Raw genomic sequence first — 26,683 nt, 5'->3', positions numbered from 1 at the left:
TGGCACCCTGATAATACTTCTGAGCTCCTGATCCAGATGTATCCCTGGACATTTTGACTATTCAGGTCAGTAGGGTCCTATTTTTGCTTGGTACACTTTGAGCTCGATCTGAGTTGAGTCTTTTTCAAGCAAAAGAATCTGGTTGAAGACACTCAGTCTGTGCTTCCCATAGCATCAGGCTGCAAATACAACTTCAGCCTATAGGAAGTCCATTCAGTATTTCCTCATAATACCACCTTTCATGAAAATGAATCAACAGTTAGAAATCAGTAGAAGTAATGCTTATTTTCTTTAAATGCATTTGACAAAATTTAAATTTCCCCTATGTGCACAAAGCCTCTCTTTTATTTTAGATTCTAATTAAATGGGCCAAACTCCTATTTTTGGAAGATACAAAGAATATGTGCACTTAGAGTTTTCACTCGCAGCCATGGTTTCATTAATAGAAATTGATGGAAAGACATGGAAATGCGAGGGTCTCTGAGCAACTAAGTCTCTCTGAATTTCTGCAAAGACCAGCGCATACTTTCTCTACTCTCCTTAAAACTGCCATTGCCACTGTCATGACCGCCACACCCTGCCTCCTCAAACTGAGCAGGTCACTTTGTCTCTGTCTTCGAAGATAAAAAGAGAAGGCTCCAAACAAGAACGTTCAGCTTCCTACCACCAAGCTTCCCTGAAACTATCCCATCCTGTCCTTTACTCCTCTTCTAGAACAGTCCTCCTGGCTGCTCCTCCAGGTGTCCTCTGGGTTCACCTCCCCACTATATCAATGACCAGTTCTTGAAAATACCCAACATGGTGGCTGTTTGGGTTAAGGAACATCAACAGGCAAAATATTTCACACGGAGCCTAACACCTCATCAAACCTCCCAAGTCACAGCATTATCCTCATTCCTGTATTTTATAAAGATGTATTGAGCAACTCAACACAGAGGGTGCCATGTGAAAGGCTTGATTATAAATACCTGAAGTCTAGCTTCTTCCCTCAAGCCTCTTCCAGTCCACCAGGAGGGAGAGGGAAAGGGAACAGGAAACACATGATTACAAGGCCTGGTGATCTTCTCCACCAAGTTTGGACCAAACCTAGGACATTTTAAGCATTGTCACTGCAGGAGGAGGCCATTCAGGCTGTGGACTACACCACAGGAGGCGCCATTCGTATCAACCACAGCTGAATGGTGCCCCTGAATTTTTCCAACACAGACGTCCTGAATATAAAGGAACTGAATGGTGAGCCCTAAGTTCTGAATAGGGGAGGGCAAAACTATAACCCTCAGGGATTCAATAATTAGAGCAACCAAAGATGGTAAAGAAGGGCTCAATGTTGATGGTCCCAAGCCACTGAGGATCACTCTTCCTCTGGGTCTGACAGCTCTCTTCAGATTTCTCCTCCTTACACCTTTTAGGCACACCAGAGATTACAAAAGGACTCTACGTGTTTCTGCCATTCCTGGTGGGAAGCTCTAGCATCCAAGGGGCTGTCTGGTGTGAAAAAGAAACCTAAAGGGCTCCTTGCTATACCAATGATGAGTTTCTTAAAACCATACCTCAAATCCAAGGCTTAGACATTATTTTAAAAGTGCAATGCTTTGGGACCTGCTATGCCTGAATATCCTAGTGTGGTCACTGATATGACCTCATCAACTTCGGATCCCTTTCTTGCACCACACTGTTTGAGGCAGATGGCCAATTTTAAAACACCTTCCCTACAATCCCAAACCACTCCAACTGATAATTTTCATCAAGGAAACCATCTGGGTTATTTTCTGAAACACCACTACAGGCTGCTAACTGCCTGCCCAGTATCCATTCCTCACTTCTTGCTGATCAAGTACATTTCAACACCCAGTTAAAATGTACTAACATTTACTGTATACCCATATATAAATATGACTAAGCCTTGTCTCTCTGCCCTCAGCATACGTGTTACACCCCCTTCTTTCTCTATGCAAAACTATTTTTGGTTTGGGGTTTCATTTTTTTTTTTTTAAGATTTTATTTATTTGACAGAGAGAGACACAGCGAGAGAGGGAACACAAGCAAGGGGAGTGGGAGAGGGAGAAGCAGACTCCCCACGGAGCAGGGAGCCCGATGTGAGGCTCGATCCCAGGACCCCGAGATCATGACCTGAGCTGAAGGCAGACGCTTAACAACTGAGCCACCCAGGCACCCCTGGTTTGGGGTTTCTAGTAAGGCCCAGACTCAAGACCATTTTTATTATTCATGCCAACAGATACAACTTTTATTATATTTTCTCCAAATTTCTCCTGCTTTCATGTTATCTGCCACTAAAAAATGATCGTGGCATGAAATACATTATTTGGGACACAGAGTTCCATTAATGCCTTGGAGGAGATGGCTTACCAACTGGCCCACCAGTGCCCGACGAGAATGCAATTGCATTACATGGGTAAACGATTTACTCCTGGGGAATATTTTATCCTCTGCTTTGTCACAAGGTCAACTGTAGTCTTAACTTCTGTCCCATTTTTCAATATCAGATACATTTAACAACTGCATGTTTAATTACCTAAGACCCCAAGTTAGTACCGACAGTTATATTACTGCATTCATTTGGAATGACTAAGACTATGAGAGCAACTTACCTCTGGTTCAATGTCTTTTTACCCATTGTACATGTGGTGTCTTTGTCTGAGCTAATAGATGATCCAATCAATACACTCACAGTTGGCTAGCAAAAGATAGCCTTTTTAAAAAAACAAAACAAAAACAACAACAAAAAGTACAATGACCTCTGAAGTTCTGCAGGCACATGCTAAGGAAAACCAGGTATGGATATATCAAGCCCTGTTAATGCCGCCCATATGCCTACTGACTTCCAACTGCCTGTATCTGTGTTCCTAGGAGCTTTTTCCAAACCACGTAAGGTTGGAAATACAGATGAATTAACATCCCCTGGGTACAGTGTTCAACCAGTTACAGATGGAAGTTAGTGTATAAGTATCTCAGCTCTTCCTTTTGGATGGAATAATTCTGAAGTGTGAGTTATACACCATTTCCAGTTCCTCCAGTAGTAAATTCCAATTTTGGTAGATTTTCCTTCCTTATGTTACTTCCCCCTCTCTCCTAATGATGTGCCTGTAACTTTCCAAATAAACTACTTTGTTCCTGAATCCTTGACTCAAGGTCTGTTTGGGGAGGGGGTGGGGGGAAGGAACCCAACCTAAAACAGAGGAGGACAGAGGAATAAGGTTTTAGAACTTAATAAAATACTTTTTGCCTTCATCTTTTATGCTTGCGGGAGAATAGTCTTAATAGAGCAAGGAAGATCTGCTCCTGGATGGGGACTCTGCCAGTTTCTAGTCATAAAATGAGAATAATTGCAGCACCTAATTTATAAGCCCTTTGGAAGGATTAAATAAGATAGGGCACATAATGCCTATAAGAATATCTGGCAAGTAATACGTGCTCAAATAATCTGTTATGGTAAATACCATTGTTCTAACTCTGAAGTATAGCTTTTCTTTTTACAACCACATAAATAGCTTCTTGAGCACCTACTATGTGCCATAACTTCATCTTGGGAATTATTAAAACTGCAAGAGACAGAGCTCTGGTTCAAATTCTGTCAACATGTAACTGCGTGAAAAGCTATTTTCACTAAGAAAAATCTGGACAATTAGCAGGGCTGCAGTAACAGTGTCCTCAGCAGCTCAAGAATGGGGTTGAGGTTTGACCCAAAACGAAAATTCTATTTCCAAATGAAAAATTGTGAGGGTCCTTGCAAGAGGCCAATCATATGCAAAGAGGCAATCATATGCAAACTGGAATGCAAAACCTCCACCTCGTGTCCACAGCCCTTGCAATGTGACTGTGCAGCAGCTTTCTTTAAATAGAATCCACTTCCCTACCCCTTAAATCTGGGCTGGCCTTGAAACCTGCTTTGACCAAGAGAATGTGCCTACAGTGACCGTGTACCTTCTCCCAGTCTGGGCCTTAAGATGTCTGTGTGTTTCCCTTTTCTCTTGGATCCCTGCTCAGGTGCATGGGAACAGGCTGAAGGTAGCCTGCTGAGGATCAGGGTCATGTGACCCATTCAGCCCCATCACCCCAAAGTGCAGCCAGTCAACCACCATATATGTGACTGGGTAGATTCTAGAGGAGCTGGTTCTGCCGGTTCTATTGGATCCACCTCTGCTACCCAAACTCTTTTTTTTTTTTTTTTTTTAAATTAGATATTCAGAGAAGGTTTATTTTTTTATTTTATTTTTAAAGATTTTATTTATTTATTTGACATAGAGAGACACAGCAAGAGAGGGAACACAAGCAGGGCGAGTGGGAGAGGGAGAAGCAGGCTTCCCGATGAGCAAGGAGCCCGATGTGGGCCTCAATCCCAGGACCCTGTGATTGTGACCTCAGCTGAAGGCAGACGCTAAATGACTGAGCCATCCAGGCGCCCCACCCAAACTCTTAAATGGAGAATTTCCCAAGATTCAGTCCTTGGATTCCTTCTCTGTCTAAACTCACTTGCTTTGGTGAGGTCATCATCCCTACCTCCAGCCCAGACTTTTCTCCTTAATCCCAGACTTACAAACTACTCAACATTTCCATCAGAAGTAGATGCCCACTGTTTAAACTAAACTCCTAATTTACCCCCAGAAACCTCCTTCTCCCACAGTCTTCCCTTCCTTAGGTGAAGGCAACTTCATTCTTCTAGGTGCTCAGGTCAAAAACCTTGGAGTCATCCTTGACTCCTCTCTTTCTCTCATAACCTGTACCCAATCCTAAGGAAACCCTACCTTCAAAATATGTAAGAACTGGGTCACAACTCACCACTTTCACGGCTCTAAGTCTGGTCAAACCACCATCTCTCTCGCCTGAATTATCACAGTGTTCCCCTGATCAGTCTCCCCACTTTCATACTTTCCCCTTCTCGACAGAGAAGCCAGACTCCTGGTAAAATAGGTCAGATCCTGGCCTCTGCTCAAATCTCTCCAGTGGCCCCCCATCTTGCTCAGAGAAAAGACTAAGGTGTCCCTGCTGGCTCCAACCCCTCCTTCATTTTGTTCCAGCCACACTGGCCTCCCTGCACTTCCTCCCATAAGTCAGGCACTGTACCCTGGGGTCTGCTCACTGGGTTCTCTCCGCTGGGACGTTCTCCCATCCACAAGACAAGGTAGATCTACATGGGTAGTTCCCTCCTTCAACGTCACCTTTTCAACAAGCCTATCCTGACCCCCCCTATTTAAAACTGCACCCTTTCCTGCCACCATCCCACCCATTTCCTAACCCCTTTATCCCACTCTATTTCTTTCAAAGCACTGATCACCTTCCAACATTCTATCCGTTTCTTAATTTATTGTTTACTGTCTCTCCCTGCAGACGAGGGATTTTTATCTATGTTCATGGAAGTGCCACCCCAGTAAACACAGCAGTACTGAATGCATGTCTGTTGAATAAATGAATGACTAGTTAGGAATGGTCATATCTATTTTTATCCTATTTTTAAATTTTTATCCTTTAATCATTTTTTATTTAGCCTGTCAAAAAACCCCAAAAACCAAAAAACAAAGCAGAAGCAAGCAGGCACCACCCTAAAAGATCCAGTTATCTTTATTTTAATCCTACTAGTTAAGTGATTAACTTGGAACCAAAGATTTTTGTTTTATAGTGACATCGACAGTCCTTGCACACCCTGGTTTACCTAGGAAAGAAAGCCCCCTCGACAGGCAGGCCGTGCTCTATGATTAAAATCAGGTTGAGGTTTGAAAAGAACTGGGAAGCCACTTTCTAAAGTCTTCTCTCACTCTCCTATCTCAAGCAAAGAGTAACTCTAGGGACAACTCTGGAATTTTCTATCTCATTTGTTTTTCATTACTTTTTAGTAAGGTACAGTGATAGCATTATTCTCAGTCGCCCTGGGTGATTCCAATATTGATTTTGAGATTCTTCCAGCTATTCTATAGAGTGCATATCCTTTATAAGGTTCTACTTCACTTCTCTGGGCATATTTGCAATCTGAATGTTTTATATTTTCCAGATGATAGTATCATATGAAATATGATAGCATCCTTCTGAGTTTTGATAATCCCTACCTCCAGCAAGCTCGAGACTATATGATTTCCTTTTCTATTTTGGTTTAATTCAAATGGACCACATGAGGAAGTTTTTAATAATTATCCCATGTTGCAAAATATTGAAGTTGAGTTGCTGAAGCCTAACTATGCAAATATTCCCACCAAATATTAAGAAGGCTTAACTCAATATTTTTTTTCCCTAGGATGGAATTGTAAAAATGTATCTTTCTGAAATCTCATTTGCCTTATATTTAAATTACTAAACAAATAAGCTTATATTTTTAGGAAATGAGATGAAGAAGGAACATTGTATAATAATGACTCAAAACCATAAAGCGACCCTCCCCTGTAATCCAAAGATGACAAATTCAAAAGTCTTCAAGGGACAAGAGAGCAACATAAACAATTAAAATGGCCTGATGGGATCCCACAGAGAGTGATGGACACTGTGACAAAGTGAAGACTCCATTACCTGTCTATGATGGAGGTAACTGCTCATCAGCTACAGTGGATGGGTGCCATAAGAAAACACAGGACTGCCAAATTTTGGGTTTGTGTATATATCAGGTTTTTTTTTTTTTTTAAGAGAAGAAACCTGAATTTTTAGGGGAAATTTCACACTATGTGTGCCAAACGGAACATATCTAGGCCACAAGACTCTGCTCTAAAACGGCACTGTCAGATGTTTAGTACCTAATTCACAGTGTTCTCCCCTACACTTTCCAGCTTTAAAAGGACAGCTCAACTATATTTCGCAAATAGTAAAAGTCTCTAGTCGTGTTCCCTGATTCCTAGTTGTTAGTGGGCTCTGGGTGTTGAGTGTTTCTTTCAACCAGTGTAGACTGCTAACGTGGCCATGCAGGTACCCTCCACAGGAATCCAAGCTGAAGGCAACGTAGTAATTGCTGTCACAGTGTATCTATACACTACCTTTAAAATCCCTTCCAGTTATTACCCTAGAATCTTCTCTCTCTGGGCATCCTGCCACAAATATCTGTGACCAGAAGCCTGATGAGATCCCGGTCCCACACTGGGGAACCCCCTACTTGAACCACTTACTTCGATTCATTTCCCTCCCAAGCCTTCCTGGTTTTTCTCATTTTTGAGTGCCTCTGTTACTATGGAAACACATGGTACCAAAGACCAGAGCAGAAGGGACTAAAACCCCAGCTTCCCATAAAAAATACCAACTAATATTCAAGCATCATCGACTGCACATATTCATACCAGGTTTGAGACATCAGAGAAGTGTAAGTTACATCTCGTAATGAAATACCTATTCTTAATATTTTTTTAAGCAGCTCAGTCTATTTACTCTATTCCTGGAAAACTGGCTCTTCACTTATGGTTTGCTTCCTTACTCTTTTTTTTTTAAGATTTTATTTATTTACTTGAGAGAGAGAATGAAAGAGAGCACAAGAGGGGGGAGAGTCAGAGGGAGAAGCAGACTCCCAGCTGAGCAGGGAGCCCGATGCGGAACTCGATCCTGGGACTCCAGGATCATGACCTGAGCCAAGGGCAGTCGCTTAACCAACTGAGCCACCCAGGTGCCCCTCTTCCTTACTCTCTTTTCAATGTATTTAGAAGGTCTACTTTATACCCATATCCAATATTAAAATTTGTCTCTAACCAGAAACAGAGGATTAATCTTTCCTTCCATATGTTTTTCATCTATAGAAAGGAGGAGAAAAAAAAAAAAAATGTTCCATGCTAGTATTAAGGAAATGGATTAGACCATTGCTAGGTCCCATCCCAGAATTTTAAACCATGACATTACTCTTTTGCATCTAGACTCATTTTTTTAACCTAGGTAGCATGCATTTATCCACAAACATTTTTTCCGCCCACAAACATTTATTGAAGACCTGACATATGTATGCATAAAGCTGGGTGCTGGGGATACAGGCACCAAGAGACAAGTTACCTGCTTTAGAAGAGTTCGCAGTCTTGTACAAGCAGGGAACCAAGTAAGAAAACATCTACCAAATGGTGTGATGACTGCTTTGAGAGGGGTAACCCAAAACCAGGTGGAAGAAGATTTTGGGGGGTGGGGGGATGGGGGTGGGGGGCAGTAGCTGGGTAGGAAGTTTTCAATGGGATGGTGGTAATCAGGTGATCCAATGTTACTTTTGAGGTGGGAATGAAGACAGAACAAAGAGGCTGACATAAGGTCTAATTGAGAGATTCTATGGAAGTGGTGATGGGGACAGGGATAGGGCATAAGCGAGAAAGTAGATGAGATTTAGGGACTCCTTGGATATGAGGGGGTAAAACAAACTACTGTTTAACTCAAGTCACTAATGGCTGTTACTCAAATACTATTGGAAATTTCCTTTTGTTATTTGTTTCCATGTCTCTGAAGCCTAGACAAAAAAGAAAACTCTACAGTTTAAGAATTTTTTTTCCTTTAACCACCAATCCCATCACTGTTTATATTTTTAGAGATTAAATCATACCCACGTAGCAACTGTCTCTACTTTGGGGGAAGAATCTTTTAAACAAGTGAAGTTTTCTAGTCTTCACTGCTAGGAAGTTCTTTTCCTGGGTCAGTAAATTGCAGTGCAACTAAATTAGGCAGGTGGGCAACTCAGCTGACGGTTAAGAACAACTTAGTTTGAAAAATCAGTGTGTTATACAAGTATCTATTTGCATGACTCAAACGGTCATCCTTAGAAGCAAAGGTGTCAAGTTCCATCCAAAAAACAGCTAAAGAGTTTCTTAAATAGTATGTCAACCTTGAATTTGAAAAGTGAAGCTAACAATTGTTGACTCTGTCATAGAATTTATATTTGGGACTGAAGGTGTGAGTGAGTGAGCTCATGCCCATCCTCCCTCCCTCCTTCTATAACTTCTTATTAAAGGAGTGATGGAACCAACGCTTGGATAAAGTCCTCTTGATTCAGTTGGACAGTAGGGAAATGGATGCTTGGGGTTGTGAACCAGCGCTTTACAGGAAAAACAAAGGTACTCTTCACTGCTAATTTACCTTCATCAATGACCCAAGTGGCAATTCCCCTGAAAACGGGCAAAGGGAAATCTCCTGACATTGGTTTTAAAATGTAAATCAAATGTGTTTCTTATACAAGCAACCAGATATTGATTTTTGCTTTTGATCATTCGGTTAATCATAATACTGAACACAGCAAGGCCATCAATGCATTTACTTTCCCTTTTCACGGGGAAATTTGCATGAACAGAAATGCTGAATCAGAGGATTGGAGAGTCAGAATGGGTTGATTAATCCAGTGCTTTGTACATTATTGAAGGTTCAAGGACTCCAAACAAAACTTTTCTTATCTACTGACATCGGATTTCGATGAGCCAGAGTTTGACTCCTCTTCATTACCCTACCTAACTGCAGGGTAGTTTGCCTTGAATGACCTATAGCGAGCGCTCTTCTGAAGATTAATTAAGATATACAGGTAAAATACTGGGATGAGGATTTAATGCATCTTGTTCAGTACGTTAGCTATTATCGCAGGAGTGCAATCCGCTTTTCCTCTGATCTGTATTGTTGTTGCACAAGTAGCTAATTGCGTGTGTGTGTGTGTGTGTGTGTGTGTGTTTGTGTGTTGTGTGTACAACTGAGTATCACCTTTCTAAAAGACTTAACTGAGCAGGCCCAAGCCTAACATTTGAGGGGGCAAAAGCACAAATGGAGTCTTAATTATTATACATTTAAATATGGTAAGACAAGCTAAAAATTGTTAAACATGTTCTATCTGCCTAGCTTGACAAATATGCCTTCATAGCAACCTAGAAGACAAGTTTAAATTCAGATTTCTTGAGTTCCAGAACCCAGCCAAGCAAGGAGCACCAGCCTCCTGCCTGGTCCCCTTGCTCTTTCTACCCTAACCTCCAGCACCTATGCGTGGACTACCATATCCTCCTGTCCCAGCTCCAGCCACACTTCCCACAAACAGTCTTTCCTCAGCCACCCTCGGGCCCAGGAGCCTTTTGAGCAGGGAAATCCAAGACCTGGGCATGCACAGCACAGCGCAGAGGTGGCTAAGGCGGCACACGGGCTCTTTGATTGGTACAGAGGGGTGTGGCTGTGCAGGTACAAAGAGGCTGGGGGACAGAGCAGCTGAGCTCTTTGCAGGGTAATACCCGGCGGGGGTGGGGTGGGGGGGTGAACCCTCCTAGTAATTTAAGATTTTCTCAGTCCTATTATTAGTGCAACTGAAGAACAATTTCCTTTTATCCCTTCCATTTGCAAGTCTTTCCTCAGGGAAAAGTTTATAAATAATTATAAAAGCAACATGAACCTGAGCATGAAAGTACCCGGAGAGCCACAGACATTTCCTGTTTATGACAAGAACCGTAGGAAGAATAACAACTTACCTATGGATGTTTGGTATTATGTACCAGGCTACTTGAACGGAGACCACCGTTATTCATGGTGGACCAAACTCAAACCTTACTACAGGACTTGCTAAATATAAAACAGGCTTAGACTTGTATTGGTGCCCCCGTCCATTTCTAAACTATACCTCTTGCTTCTGAGAAACTGCTTTTGGATAATCCTTCCCACTGGTTCTTATCTCACTGGAGAATGGGACCTCCCCTCAAAACTCCTGCCCATCCACAAAGATCAGGTCTGAAAAGCCCATCACTGCTGACCCTGGGCAAAAACAGCATCTCCTGGGTGAGGGACCAGCACGCACACAGTGTCCTGAACCTTGTAGGAGCTGTGATTCTACAGCTCAGATGTTCTCTGAGGAGGAGAAAGGGAGCTGGCTGATGTTCAACCGCACTGGCCTCCAAGTCCTGGGGTAACGGGCATTTTAATTCTGTCTTTTTGTGTTGGTTTGGTTTTGGTTGTGTATCACCCATCTTTCTTGTTTCTTTGTTAGTAAAGGGGGCAGTGGGCCTGCTAATCTAGGTGCCCTCCCCTCCCTGATGCCCAGGGGGCTGAGTGGGGAGGAGGGGGGTGGAGGGCAAGTCCAGGTATAACTACCAGCAGACTGTGGCCTAGCCCTGAGCAACTTATTCTTGGCTGGAGCCTGTTTCTCTAAGCACCTGATATTTAGAGCCTGGAGCTGACTAGGTTCTGGTTTGCTTGCAAGCCTGTTTTTTGGTCGTTGTTCTGTTTTTTGTTTGTTTGTTTTTGCCCTGTGCTCCCCCTTCCCCATTCATGGCAATTCTCTTAGCTATCTGATAACCTTCTAGTAAATTCTTTTTGCTCAAGTTAGACAGTGTCTTTCATTTGCATGCAAACTAAGAGTCATTGCTGATACACTTGGCAGAGCTCCTGACACAGAGATAATCAATGAATGTGTGTTACATAAATGAATAATTATAACCTGAATGTGTAACACTACCATTTTTGTAAAATAATGGTTTTTCTGATTCATAAGACAATGCTATTGACTAATTTTTTTTCTTGATACGGAAAGGTATAAAAAAGATAAAAGCAAAGCCATAATTCTACCAACCAGACATGGCCTAACTTTGTTTTTGTTCCAGCTTTTACGTACCTATAGGATATTTCCAACTCATGAAACACACATCATTGCGGACTGGCTTATTTCTACTTAAAACTGAAGTTGTTCCACATCATTACATAATCTTTGAAATGATCACTTTTAATATCTCCATAATTGTCTATTATTTGGAGACCTTAAAATACCTTTAATGAGCCCCCCAATTTTTAAAGTGTAATTTTTTCTATTGTTTTTGCCTGCATCTAATTCCTCAGCAGAGACTAAAATTAAAATTAAAAGCCAGAGAAATGATTGTGTCAAATAATATGAACTTTGAAAATATTTGTCAAAGGCTTTTAAAACTGTCCTCCAAGAAGATTGTATCATGTAATTATCCCACCAGCAGTAATGAAAATGTCCTTCTCACTGCATCCCTCCTGGTACTGAGTATTTCTATTTATATATATATATACACATATATGCATACATATTGCTTGTTTAATACATGAAACATGGCATCTCATTTTTGTCTGCATTTGCATTTCTGTGGTTAATAGTAAGAATTATTTATTAAATATGTGAATTAGCCTTTTTATTTCATCCTTTCAAATCATTTCTTCAGATAATTGGACAATTCTATTGGGGTGTTATTTTCTACTTACTGATATGCAAGAGTTCTTCAGTGCAATTATTCTATTAACTGTTCTGTCATGCTTGCTGTATTTTTCTCCATGATTATTTTCTGCTTTAAACTGTATATTTTTGCATACAAAAGTTTAAAATATATTCAAAGCTATCTTCTGCTCTGCCATTCTTTGCATTAATTCCTAAGTATTTTCTTCTAGCTTTGTTTCTCACCTGCCAGATCAACTTTCCAATATGTTTGGAATTTAGTGAATCGTGTAAACAGAGGTTCTTAGTTGAAGGTTTTCTACCTACTTGGCGTGGTGCCTTGGTTTTGTCTAATACTTCTCACTGTTTCAGAATGCTTCTGTTTCCAAAACTACCTGAGCCTGTTTCCAGGCTACTCTATTCCAGTGAGCTATCTATTGATTCCTCCACCAGAACTACACGTCTACAATGTCATTCAATGACCAGATTTTTATTTCTGTAAGGGTAACCCGCCGCCACATGTTCTTTAGCAAAATCTTCTTGACTAGAGTCCTGTAGTAATTCTTGTGGATTGATGTTAGAATCATTTCATCAAGTTTCCCCAAATCCCAAAGCAATAAAACTGTATGATTGATTGTGGAAAAGTAACTACTTCATAATATCTTTCTACCCTAAGAATAGTATGTTTTCATTTGTTCATTTCTTATTTTATGTGTTTGAGTAAAATTTTACAGCTTTCTAAACAAGTCTTTAGATGCTTCTTATTATTCCCAAGTATTTTACATACATTTCCTATTTTTCTTAAGTTTATATTTTTGTAGATTTATGAACAAAATCCTTCTCTATTTTATTTTGTAGTCAGTGAATACTGGCATTTTGGTGTAGCCACTAATTTTTAAACATGAATTTTATAACTAACCATCTTACTGAAACAGAAGTTTCTTTACGTTTTAGTTGACTCAGTTGTTTATCACTTTTACACAAAATCAAGACACAATTTCCAATATTTTGTTACTTAGGTGAAAAGTTATACTTAAACATACGCATTAAATGTTTATTTTTTTTTATAAAAGCACTTTTCATGAAATAAGATTACATGAAATTGAGGCCATCCTAGAAATCCAAAATTTAACTTTGTAGTCCTGCATTGAACCACATTCTTTTCCCCAGGGTACTCAGTCTTGCTTTTCAAAACTACCCAGAAATGCCCTGAATGAGACATTCAGTCACTTCTCACTTGGATTAAATAGGACAAATAAAAACAATTCAACAGTTGATTAAGAATTTTGACAACTGTGGAAGACAAAGAAACACACCAGGAACTTGCTCTTGTATAAAGAGCAGTTTGTCTCTTATTTTAACCCCAGAGACAGTAGGCAGAATGACTTTTTAAAGTAGAACAGGGCCCACCTGGATATAGTCAAAAAATAATTGCATGCTCTTCTGTATAGGAGCAGATTCCTTTTTCCACAGATAAGCCCAAGTTTCCTATTTTTAAAGATAAGGATAATAGTATCTACTAATTATTAATTCATGAAGTATTTATCGTGCATCTGATTTGGGTTCTGTGTTACTGGGAAAGACTGGAGGACTATCTCTAGTAATGAGTGGGGATAGGGACTGAGGAGAAGCTGGTTATAACAGAAGCACGATAAATGTTATTACTGCACATTATTATTTATTATTAATCTCTAGAAGGCTAAAAGTCTAGTTCCCCATTGTCCCCCTAAGGCCTAGCATGGCAAATATAAATGTCCAATAGGCATTTGTGAAATGTTTGTTGACTGACTGATGTGTTCTTACAAAAACGTCAGTTGCTAGAAAATATTTTGACTCAATTCTTAACTGCTTGCTTAAAACCAATTCTTAGAAGATGCATTTGTTAAAGCCAAGAATACTCCTCTTTTGAAATCAGAATGAGTTTCTCAATTGCTCTTTTTATACAAGTTAGTAAAAAAAAAGTTTCTAAAAAATCAGATCTTTAAGTTGGCACAGAAAAATGCTGTAAGAGTATTCATTCCTTCACTCATTTGCCAATATTGAACATCATCTACATGCAAGACACAAAACAAATGGCCAATAGAGTTTACAGACATTAAACAGTCAAACAAATAAATAGGAAATTGCAAATTGAGGTAAGTGCTATGGAAGAAAATTAGAAGGGTGATAAGGAGAATGGGGCTGCTGGGGAAGAAAGACCAATGAGGCCCGAAGGATGAGTACAGTTTGTATTGGCAAAGTATTAGGGGAAGTGCTTGGGATACTCAACAGAGATGAGGTCAGTGTTAACAGTAGCAAGAGGGGATGCCCAAGATAAGGCTGGCTAAGTACCCAAGGCTCAGACAGTCTCTGGAACCCGTCCCAAGTATGTGAATGCATTTTATGCAAGAAACTGACACAATCCTATCTGCTCTAGAAGAATGATTGGAGGGGCCAAGCAAGGAGCCAGGGGTCTTGCTAGAAAGTTATGCTAGTGATCCAGGAGAGAGATGATGACTTGAGGTTTGATGGTGTGGTGGTAGGGATAGAAAGAAGAATCTGTCAATAGATATATGTAAAAGACCAAATTTATGTAACTTTGAGGTGATTTGGGATATAGAGGGCACAGGGAATGAAGGTGTCAAAGACGATTCTCGAGTCTGGCTAAAGCAACACCATGGACAGTGGTGCTATTTACCAAGCTAAGAAAGATTGGAAAGGTATTACGATTGGGGTGTTTTTGTTGCTCTTGTCATTTTTCTTGTTCAATTTGATTTTCTGTTGTTTGCATTGTGTCAGTGGGGTAGAAAAAGAGAGGAGGCAACATTAACGAACCCCATTGGGATAGGGTATGTCAGGTAGGTCACCTGTAGGAGACTGAGATCCTGGATCAGCTGGGTTTCCAGATAAGTGATATTTGTCTAGTACCTGTGAATGCTGCTCTTCCTTACCATGGTTGGGAAACATCAAATATGTTAGCTGGATTAAATAACCTTGAAAGTCTTTTCCAAACACATAATACTCTACCTTCTATTCATATGCTGAAATAATCAGGCCATTAAACACAGATCACAGGCATGTTGACATACTGGGCTGAATAGCGTCCTCCCAAAATTCATGCCTAACCAGAACCTATAAATGTGACCTTATTTGGAAACAGGATCTTTGCAGATATAATCAAGATGAGGTCATACTGAATTACAATGGACCCTAAATTCAATCTGAATAGTATCCTTATAAGAAGGGGGAACTTAGCCATGTGAAGATGGAGGTTGGAATTGGAGCTATGTTGCCACAAGCCAAGGAACACCTGGGCCCACCACATGCTGGAAAAGGGCAAGAAAGGATCCTCCCCGAGAGGCTTCAGCGGGAGCAGGGCCTTGTCTACACCCTGATTATGGAGCTCCGCCTCCAGAACGCTAGAGAATAAATTTTGTTTTGAGCTACCTGGTTTTTGGCAATTTGTTATGGCAGCTCTAGGAAACTAACAGTTGGAGAGTTAGATCACTTGTTTGGGGCTGACTAGCATTAACACAGGGAATACAGTATAGGGTAAATAAATATCCATTTCCCTTCCTCTTCTAAGGGTCACCACCATTTTCCTGGTGGTTTATGAGTAATCCACACACCTACCCATTTAGGTAAGTCTCTCTGTCCCCAGGATTGTATTACAGGGGAGGAAGCTGAGACTCCGAGAAGTTAAATAGCTTGCCCAAGATCACAAAGCTAAGAATGGAGGAGTCAGAGCCCAAACTCAGCTGTCTCATCACCAAGATACCACGCCCCGAACACCCGCCTCTCACACCTGCAGCGTTGAAGCAAACTCTGACAAAAGAGAGGAGCTGCCAAACTGTGTTTTCAATGCCTGCCATTAACACTCACATTTATTAGCAGAATACCGAGTTGCAGGCACCTAGTATAATCAATCTTTACCCCTTCCCAGAGGAACACAAAAATCTTATTCTAAGACCAATACTATCAATAAACTTGCCATCAACTCTATTGCTTCCATTAGCAGTGCTTCTGCTTTGCACATATGTATTCCAAGTCAAGGTATTACCATCAGATTGGACATTTATGACTTTAATTTACTTAAATGCATTTTCCTCAAGCATTCCCCCATTTCATTTTGATGATACTGACTCATTCTTGCCACCTAAGGAGACCATAAGAATAGATACTCCAAGTACAGAGGAAAGTGTCTCTAAACTTCATGGTCACAGATGTCCATCCTTTAAATTCTAAAGTAAAAAATAAAAGCATATTCTAAATTTATCTCCCTTCCTTAACTCAGTGACTTGTGCTGAATATAACAGATACAGAAATTTAAGGTGGCAGAACTGTTATTCTGGGGTGCCAGTTTCACAGAATTCTAGTGTAGGAGGGGTCTTTCAAGAGTGTCTTGTCCATCTGGACTCAGGTAAGAGAGATTGTGTCTACATACCACCAAACTCCAGAAGAGACAAGGGAGGTGCTGAGAGATTTTGTGAGTTACCTAAGACCCCATGGCTATTTCTTGGTAGAACCCTGTGCAAGGTTTCCCAATTTCCCCCAAAAGTGTATTTAGCCTCCCAACCTGTCACCAGCTATTAAAGATGACACTTGCCCCTGGCTTACTGCCAACTTCTCTATTAATTTGACCAAAAAAAAAAAAAAAAAAAACCCACCACAGGCAGCCCCAATGCTTCAAATTCCCTTAACTGATATCTAATGTTGAATTAACTAGCGTCCCATGTTTAAACCTCCAGCTACACACACATGGGTTCGAGAAGGGCAAACACGCTTCTCCTCCAAACCGGGCACAGATGATCTCTAGACTTTTCAAGTTTACCCTCCAGGAGGCCGACATCACACGCGATTTTGACAAGAGTTTGGAACCGAGATCCTCTTCCACGCTCTGCCCACACCCGTGCCCAGGAGAAGTTCTCTCTCTCCATTACAACCCACCACGCGCGCGCGCGCATACACACACATTCACACATACATACACACACACACACACGCAAGTAACAAAGGAAAACACAGCCCCATAAAGGCTCAGCTATTATATCTTCCAGTCCACACCTGCCAAGAGACAAAAACCATACGGAAATCCTGCCCTGGCAATATGTGCCACACTCCTGGGGAGAAACAGGCACCCTGGCACCCCCCTGGGCGTGCGCGGCTGTATACACAAAGAACCGGTGCGGGGCTTGCTAGCGGTCCGGGGGACCAGCGCACTCCCAGAACTGGTATCCGGGGGTCTCCCCCGCGCCCTCTCGCCCGGCAGAAAGGAACTATCCTTTATTTGACCCGCAGAGAGCCCAAGCTGGATGGCAGCGCATGGGGGTGGGGGCGGTCCCCGGATCCCTGCCCTGCAGCCCGCCGGTCCCCAGCCTCTGGCATCTCCTAGGCGATGCACAACCGCGCGCTGTCAGATGCCCGCTTCGCATCCTCTGCCGGCGAAGCGAGATGCCCGGGGTCCGAGCCGTGCTCATCCACGCAAGCGCCCCTCCCCGCGCCGCTACCCACCCAGGCAGCCCAGCCAGGCGCGCCTGCCTACCTGGTGGCTGGCTGTCAGCGCAGCGGCGGCGCCTCCTCCGCTTCTCCTCCGCCGCGGCTACATCGCTCAGAGCGCCATGTTCCCGGTCTCGGCGGGCGCTCGGCGGGCGCACGCCGGGCAACTACTACGGGTTGGGTAGGGGCAAGGGGGGCGGGGGCCAGAGGGAGGGGGTGGGAGGCAGAGCCGCGGCTTTCTACTCTCCACCCAAGCCTCCCCCAGCTACTGAGCATGCCCAGCTGCCCGGCTTCGCCCCTAGGAGGACTTTCCACGAGCGCACGCAGCTGTTCCGGGTTTTCGCGGCAACCGGCGGGAGGCAGGCAGTAGCAGCTGCGGGGGGGTGGGGGGGCGGCAGCGGGGGAGGGTCGGGGGAGTGTCTCCACTCTGCGGAGCCCCGAGCCGGAGAAGGCAGCCCCTTGCCAATCCAGTCACCCAGTTGCCGTATCCCCGCGCCGGGCAGCTCCTGCACGCCCCCGCCGCACACACTGGGGGTTCGCAGAAATTTAGTGCAGGACCAATGCGGGGCTGAGCTTTGCTAAAGAGGAGAGCATAGCGGCGGGAGGAGGCGGGGCTGAGAAGCAGATCCTTCCGCTAACCTCCTTGCTGCCACCTGGACCCGTGCTTCTCAAACTTCAATGTGTCATAGGATTAAAATGCAAATCCAGGTGCCTCAGATTCTACAAACTAAACAAGCCCCCAGGTGATGTTGTTGCCGATGGTCCTCTGACCACACTGAGTAGCAAGAATCTAGAGAACACCCCTCTATGACCTCTGTGTGGCCATCCTTCAATAAACCAGCCCAGAAATGGTCTGTGGCATCCACAGAGGCGCCTCCTGCGTACAGATGGTGCGGTGGCTAGTAAGGGAAAGTCCCCCCCCCCCCCACACACACACCTGGGTTGCTGTGCAGCCCTGGAAGAAATCACACTAGGGCTGGGCTCTGAGCACCCAGCACAAACTAGCGACTTTCTGACTTAGAATTTGAGGCTTAGGGGAACAATGGGTTCCTGGACTTCTCCATGCTTATTTTGCTAGTTGGCTAGCAAACTAGTTGCTGCTTGAGCTGCTCACCTCAAGTCTGAACCAGTCTCCCTTGGCTGTCCCCTGCCTTTCCTGAGCTGGGACAAAAACTCAGACCGGGCATTCAAGTGCCGAATTTATTATACACGCCACGGTAAGGCTGGGCTTGCCCAGTGAAGAAGACTGACAGATTGTGACAAGAGGGGGACGTTTATATACCAAGAGATGACAGGGCTTTCTGATGAGTGATGTTTGGGCTGAAGCTTGCAATGATATCTTGTGGTTCATATTAAATCCCCTAGTTGTCCACTCCCTTCCCAACTTCTGAAGGCTCCACGCATTGTCAAGAATATTCACTGTCCATGCCAGAGTGAGAGAGAAACATTCGCAAAACCAGTCATGAGTTTCCAACCTTGGAAATAAAGTTCTACCCTTGTCTGTCCTTAGCTGCCCCAACAATATTTTCATGAGCTACTGATATGGTATCTGATTCCATAACTGCATAGCAGATTAAAAAGAAGGGTTTGTATCTATGTACCCTATTATACTCAACTCTAAACAGTTTTATAGTTAATGGTACAGTATTTATCATTTCTCTCTTGCTTGTTTTCCATTCATTCAGTACCCTCAATTCAGTACCAATAGCTGTGGTATCAAAACAGGAACCATAGGGCCCCTGGGTGGCTCAGTCGTTAAGCGTCTGCCTTCGGCTCAGGTCATGATCCCAGGGTCCTGGGATCGAGTCCTACATCGGGCTCCCTGCTCAGCGGGAAGCCTGCTTCTCCCTCTCCCACTCACCCTGCTTGTGTTCGCTCTCTCACTGTCTCTCTCTGTTAAAAAATAAATAAAATCTTTAAAAAAAAAAAAGAACCATAGGATAAATGTGTAATTACTTTTCTCCCTCAATACTCCTATGTACAAAGGAGAAATATGTCCTGGTATATCATGCCTTGTTTTTCTGTTTAAAGGAATAGGAGTCTCTAAGTCTTCCTCTTAATTCTCTAAGCCACACACATAGGCCTAACTATACACCCACCACCCCCACTCCCACCATTATTTACATAAATATTTTCTATTTTTGACCTTCTTGTATGTGTGCTTGCACAGATACAAGAGCTAGAAACTATTTTCATAGAGGTATTATTTGTGATTGCTATCAATTAGAATTTTGCTTTGAAATACTGAACTTTACTCACAGGCAAAAAGTCTTACCTGTTAAAGCTTACATTTGTGTGGTTGTTTCAACAATTGAATACTATGATTATTGATAGTTGTCTCAAATTCATTAAGGAGTTATGCAAGGTAAACTTTATAAATGAATAATAATACTATTTCTGGACATACTGCATTGCATTAAGGCCTGGGGGTTTCTTTTTATATAATATCATTTCTTGAGAGTTTAGCAGGCAGGGTGTTGATTAAGGACCAACAGGTGTGGGTGGGAAGTACAGGAAGCGGGAGTGTACAGAGGTAGAAGTCAAGTTATGATGCAGGCCAATGAGTCTTGGCCAGCCCTCTAGGGAGCTCTGGAGCTAGGATGACCCTTCAGAGTTGTCAAGAGTTGGTTTGAGCTGTCCAGTCCTTTATATATGAACATTAATCATTTGGCTGTATTGGAATGGGCATGAACTTGAAAACGAAGCAGCTCTCTGAAGTTGAGGCAGTCCCTGAAGAAGAGAACAGCTGAAGGCCATCTGCCAGCAGTAGTCCCTGCAGCTGGGGTAACAGGTCCTTCACCTAAGAGGGATCTGGGTGGAACATCACTTTGTCCACCACACTAATAGATTGATCGAATACAGCACTTTTGAATACACAAAGTAGGACTGCACCAATTTGTCAGAGGGATTCAAAAACTTAATTTTTAAATAATAGAATTTTTCCATGGCTCAGGGATTTAAAATTTGGAAAATAACCTATAATCAGCAATTGGGAGTTGTTGAAGGCAGTCATTGAGAGGATGTGACTTTTGGTTGACCCACAATCTGGACCTGGGCAATCAGAGACTCCTTGCCCCCTCCCCTGTCCTTAGAATGTACATTCGGCCCCACCATTCCCACAGTAGGAGCCAGTTTCAAGGACATAACCTTAGAGGGTAATGTATTGTTGGGTTCACCTGCTGAATACGTGACTTAACCCAATTAAGGCCTCTGTAAACTTCTAAGATTCTGGTGGGTAGGTGTGGAGATCTTATCTTGCACCACCTAAGGCAAGCCTCACATGTAAATTCCCTTGCTTATTAAAATTGCTGGCTACCAATCTGGAGTGGTCTTTCTTCATTCTCTCCTTGCGCTCTTTGTGTGGGGACCAGTTTCAGATTTCACCCAGGAACCTCCTGAGTTTACAAACTAAAAATAATACATTTTCTTTTTCTCCCTCTCTTTTTTTAAATGATTTATTTATTTATTTTAGAGAGAGAGAGAGAGAGAGGGAGAGCGCATGTGAGCAGGGGGAGGGGCAGAGGGAGAGGAAGAGAATCTCAAGTAGACTCCCCCCTGAGCACAGAGCCCAACTCCGGGCTTGATCCCAAGACCCATGAGATCTTGCCATGAGCTGAAATCAAGAGTCTGTCGCTTAATTGACTGAGCCATCCAGGCCCCCCAGGAGTATATTTTCTATTTAGTTATCTGGCTCCATACATTTTTTGTATGTGAAATGATTAATTATGATCTCTTGAGTTGATATGTATTCATTCCCTAACATTTTTTTTAAAGTTTTTTTTTTTTAATTTATTTGACAGAGACACGGCCAGAGAGGGAACACAAGCAGGGGGGAGTGGGAGAGGGAGAAGCAGGCTTTCTGCCCAGCAGGGAGCCCGATGTGGGGCTCAATCCCAGGACCCTGGACCATGACCTGAGCGAAAAGCAGGCACTTAATGACTGAGCCACCCAGGCGCCCCTCATTACCTACGTTTAAGACATGATTTTATCCACTGTCAGAATCTGTATTTGTGCTTTTTAATTTTTTTTTTAAAGATTTTATTTATTTGACATAGAGAGAGACAGCGAGAGAGGGAACACAAGCAGGGGGAGTGGGAGAGGGAGAAGCAGGCTTCCAGCCAAGCAGGGAGCCCAATGCAGGGCTCGATCCCAGGACACTGGGATCATGACCTGAGCCGAAGGCAGATGCTTAATGACTGAGCCAGCCACCCAGGCGCCCCTCATTCCCTAACATTTAAGACATGATTTTATCCACTGTCAGAATCTGTATTTGTGCTTTTTAATTTTTGAGGGGGGAGAGAGCAGCTAAATAATAACTAGAAGTGTGTATTTTTCAATATAATAAAGCCTACTGGTGAATATTTCATGAGAAACTAATCCCAACCAACCTTATTAACACAAAAAAACTGTAAAAAGATGCATATGAGGGATAGAGAACTTGGTAGATTGTTTGAGAGGGATGTTTAAGACCACACTGTGGAGTCAAGGTTCAGAGTACCCCAGCTTACTTCCCCCCTCAGCCATGCTATTCATCAGCAAATAGCTAGAATCCCTCAAAGATTCATCACAATTATAAAGGAACCAGCGGAGACTCCAGAAAGAAACAGGACACTTGCTCAGATAACAGAGGAGGGACACAACAAGGGGTGGAAATGAATGTTTCAAGGAACATAAACAAAAAGCATAAGAGAAAAATTCACCTGAAGGAGAATTACCCCCAGGAAACAGAACAAAAGATCAGATAAAAATTTCTCCAAAGTTCTAAAAAGTTAAAGATTATATGATCTGACAAAAAAAAAATTTTTTAAAGAAATACAAGGATTTAAAGAAGAAACAATATGACCAGAAATGAAAGGGACCCTGGCAGAGTTTTGGCGTGCGGGGGGAGGCGGGGGGGAGGGGGGGAGGGGAGAGAAGTCATTAAACAACTCAAAAAGTAAAAGAATAGGAAATGAGAATAAACACAACTGAAACCCAGTGATAGAACTTAGCTACCACACACACACAAACACAAAAAGTATAAAACCAATCATAGGAAAATTATATGGAAGTCAAACAAAGGAGATCCAACACATGTACACAAAAAGACTTGCACCAGCTTGCAAGAACTCCTAACTCCATTTTTGGTAACAACATTGATAGCTTGAAATCAACCATTGTGGGAGTTTTTACAGCATATAAATCGACAAACAATACATATCAGAATTTTTTGTTTATCTGTTGTCATTTACCAGCATACCAACCACTTTTTACAACCTGTGCTGTAAAAAAAAAAAAAAAAAGGCAGAATAAAATAGAATAGAAAAATTAATGAAAGATATGATAGAAGCTAATTTCTTGAAATAGAATCTTAAATCTTCTGAACAAAAGGACGCAGTTGAAATATACTCTGGTGAAGGTATCGAATTTCAAAGACAAATAATCTTTGGTGCATCCAGGCAGAAAAGGCAATTTTCATACAAGAAAAAGGAAATCAGGCTGCATTTAGATTGCTTCACAGCATCATACAATGCCTGGGGGAATGTTCTAAGTGAAAGAAACAGTGACCCAAGGATGACTATTTTGCCTAACCAGGCTGTTCTTCAGCTTTTTGAGACAGCAGTTAATTGTTCTCAAACAACAAATCAAGATATATAGCACACTTAAACCTTTAAAAACAAATTCTACTTGACCATGACATTGACTCAACCAAGAGATAAATTTAAAAAACAAATCTTAAGAATGGTGAGGCCATGGTCAAATGTGATGATGACAATTATATCTGTTTTTAAATAAATCTGAGACTAAAAACTATGTTTGGGAGCTTTAAAAAAGAACAAATATTACAAACCTTGGCAATATAAATGTTTTTGTGTAATTTACTAAATTCTGCAGATAGAGGGGAGTTATGAGGAGGTTAAGTACCTTTTCCTCAACAAAAAGTCAATGGATATTATAAATATTGAAGCACATAGTTACATATGCTGCATATATAACTGATATATATATTTATATCTTACAAAAACCCACCTCTAATCTCACTGTGCTCTTTCACAGTCTTTTTTTCTTATCTTTAAAGGAATAGTTCAGAAACATTTCTCTTACGAAAATAACTTTTTTCCTGTGAAATTAACATTTTTTCTGAAGTTTAGAAAACACTGCAGGAAGATTTTTGTTTCTTTTCCTTTTATTTTTAAATTTAATTTTAGTAAGATTAAATATAATTTGGTTTTAAAATAACATGAGTGGTACCACCCATATATGAAAAAGCATACCTTTCAGTTTATTTTCATTATAACCTTATACTTGTATTTCTCTCTCTAGAGGAAGATTTGTGGAATCTTATAAACCAAGGGATATTTCTGATGGAAAGATTTTGGTTGATTATTTATTCTCTTCTCTACATTTTTCGGAATGGCTTGAAATTTTTAATAATGAATATATATATTTTAAAAACAAGCTGTTGTTCTTTTCAAAAAATTTCAAAACATAATGCCTTTCTGTGACATACTAAAACATTACAAAATATACAAATTGGATCAAAATAGATCATTAAAATCAGCCTGGATTGCAATGACTCATTTAGACAACAACAAAGAGAAAACACAAATCACCAGTATTGGGAATGAAATAGGGGATATAACTGCAGTATCTAAATGGGGTGTCTCTCCCCATGGGACTGGGGACCCAAATGTGGGGCAACAATCTGGTGGAGGCCAGTGGCTCAGTCAGTAAAAGGATTCACCAGAGGCAGAACAAAGGAGATAGCAGGGTTTTTTTTATTATTATGTTATGTTAGTCACCATACAATACATCATTAGTTTTTGATGTGGTGATCCATGATCCATTGTTTTCGTATAACACCCCTTGCTCCATGCAGTATGTGCCCTCCTTAATACCCATCACTGGGCTAACCAATCCCCCCTACCCCCTCCCCTCTAAAACCCTGTTTGTTTCTCAGAGTCCATAGTCTCTCATGGTTCATCTCTCTCTCCAATTTCCACCCCCTTCATTTTTCCCTTCCTTCTCCTGATGTCTTCCATGCTATTCCTTATGTTCCACAAATAAGTGAAACCATATGATAATTGACTTTCTCTGCTTGACTTATTTCACTTAGCATAATCTCCTCTAGTCCCATCCATGTTGATGTAAAAGTTGGGTATTCATCCTTTCTGATGGCTGAGTAATATTCCATTGTATATATGGACCACATCTTCTTTAGCCATTCATCTGTTGAAGGGCATCTCAGCTCTTTCCACAGTTTGGCTGTTGCAGACATTGCTGCTATGAACATTGGGGTGCATATGGCCCTTCTTTTCACTACATCTGTGTCTTTGGGATAAATACCAGGAGTGCAATTGCTGGGTCATAGGGTAGCTCTATTTTTAAATTTTTGAGGCACCTCCACACTGTTTTCCAAAGTGGCTGTACCAACTTGCATTCCCACCAACAGTGTAAGAGGGCTCCCCTTTCTCCACAACCTCTCCAACATTTGTTGTTTCTTTCCCTGTCCATTTTGGCCATTCTAACTGGTGTAAGGTGATATCTCAGTGTGGTTTTGATTTGGATTTCCCTGATGGCTAATGATGATGAACATTTTTTCATGTGTCTGTTAGCCATTTGTATGTCTTCTTCAGAGAAGTGTCTTTTCATATCTTCTGCCCACTTTTTGACTTGATTATTTGTTTTTTGGGTGTTGAGTTTGAGAAGTTCTTTATAGATCTTGGATACCAGCCCTTTATCTGTAGTGTCATTTGCAAATATCTTCTCCCATTCTGTGGGTTGCCTCTTTGTTTTGTTGACTGTTTCCTTTGCTGTGCAGAAGCTTTTTATCTTGATGAAGTCCCAAAAGTTCATTTTTGCTTTTGTCTCACTAGCTTTTGGAGATGTATCTTGAAAGAAGTTGCTGTGGCCAAAGTCAAAGAGATTACTGCCTATGTTCTCCTCTAAGATTTTGATGGATTCCTGTCTCACATTGAGGTCTTTTTTTTTTTTTTTTTTTTAAAGATTTTATTTATTTATTTGAGAGAGAGAGAGTGAGAGAGAGAGAGAGCACAAGAGGGGGGAGCGGGAGAGGGAGAAGCAGACTCCCCGCCGAGCAGGGAGCCCGATGCGGGACTCGATCCCGGGACTCCAGGATCATGACCTGAGCCGAAGGCAGTCGCTTAACCAACTGAGCCACCCAGGCGCCCTCACATTGAGGTCTTTCAACCATTTTGAGTTTATCGTTGTGTATGGTGTTAGAGAATGGTCAAGTTTCATTCTTCTGCATGTGGCTGTCCAATTTTCCCAGCACCATTTATTGAAGAGGCTGTCTTTTTTCCATTGCATGTTTTTTCCTGCTTTGTCAAAGATTATTTGACCATAGAGTTGAGGAGATAGCAGCTTATTGAATGCACCACAAGGGAGCGGTGTGCAGGACAACAGAAGAGGCTGTCTGTAAGAAGGCAGTGGGTGAGGGCTGTTTTTAAAGGGGGAAGATGAGGAGGTATGGTGACATATGGAATATTCCCTTTTTGGTAACTGTGCCTGGTTGTAATTAGCCCATTGGTTAGTTAGGGCCTGTGGTATTTTCAGCTTGATGGGCCTGTCTGTATTCAGCCGGCTGGGTCACCTGATGGGCTTTTCTAGATTCCATCACTCAAGCCTGTTTGCCTAAAAGCAGCGTCTACAATAACTACAGATTTTACAGCCATTAAAAGGATAATAAACAAATACTTTGAACATCTTTATGCTCATAAATTCAACAACTTACAAGAAATGGACAATGTCTCAAAACCACACACTACCAAAAACTCAACTAAGATGAAATACATAATCAGAAGAGTCCTCAAAAATTAGTATTTTATTAATATAATCATTAATAAAAATTGAATTCATAATTAAAAAGCTCTCCTGAAAGAAATCTCCAGACCCAGATGGTTTCATTGGAGAAACCTACCAAACATAAGAAGAAGAATTAACACCTGTTTCACACAATCTCATCTAGAAAATAGAAGAGGAAAAAGCAATCCCTAACTTATTTTACGAGGCCAGTATTATCCTGGAGGACTCACACTTCCTGATTTCAAAACTTACTACAAAGCTGCAGTAATTGAAACAGTGTAGTACTGGCACAAAGACAGATATAAAGTCCAATGAATAGAATAA

General features: G+C 41.7%; 1 protein-coding gene across 1 annotated transcript in view; it reads right to left on the bottom strand.

Annotated features, from left to right (window-relative positions):
• Positions 1–17,929, bottom strand: part of PAK5 (p21 (RAC1) activated kinase 5) — a 288,487-nt gene extending 270,558 nt beyond the window's left edge. The window contains exon 1 of the mRNA XM_036067827.2: positions 17,601–17,929. The gene's annotated coding sequence lies outside the window, so the exon portion shown is untranslated. The remainder of the gene's footprint in view (positions 1–17,600) is intronic.
• Between the last annotated feature and the right edge of the window lie 8,754 nt (positions 17,930–26,683).

Source organism: Halichoerus grypus, chromosome 10, assembly GCF_964656455.1.
Source record: "Halichoerus grypus chromosome 10, mHalGry1.hap1.1, whole genome shotgun sequence".
NCBI classification, from domain to species: Eukaryota; Metazoa; Chordata; class Mammalia; order Carnivora; family Phocidae; genus Halichoerus; species Halichoerus grypus.
Note: the sequence above shows the minus strand (reverse complement) of the source record. Positions and strands in the feature narration are given on the sequence as shown.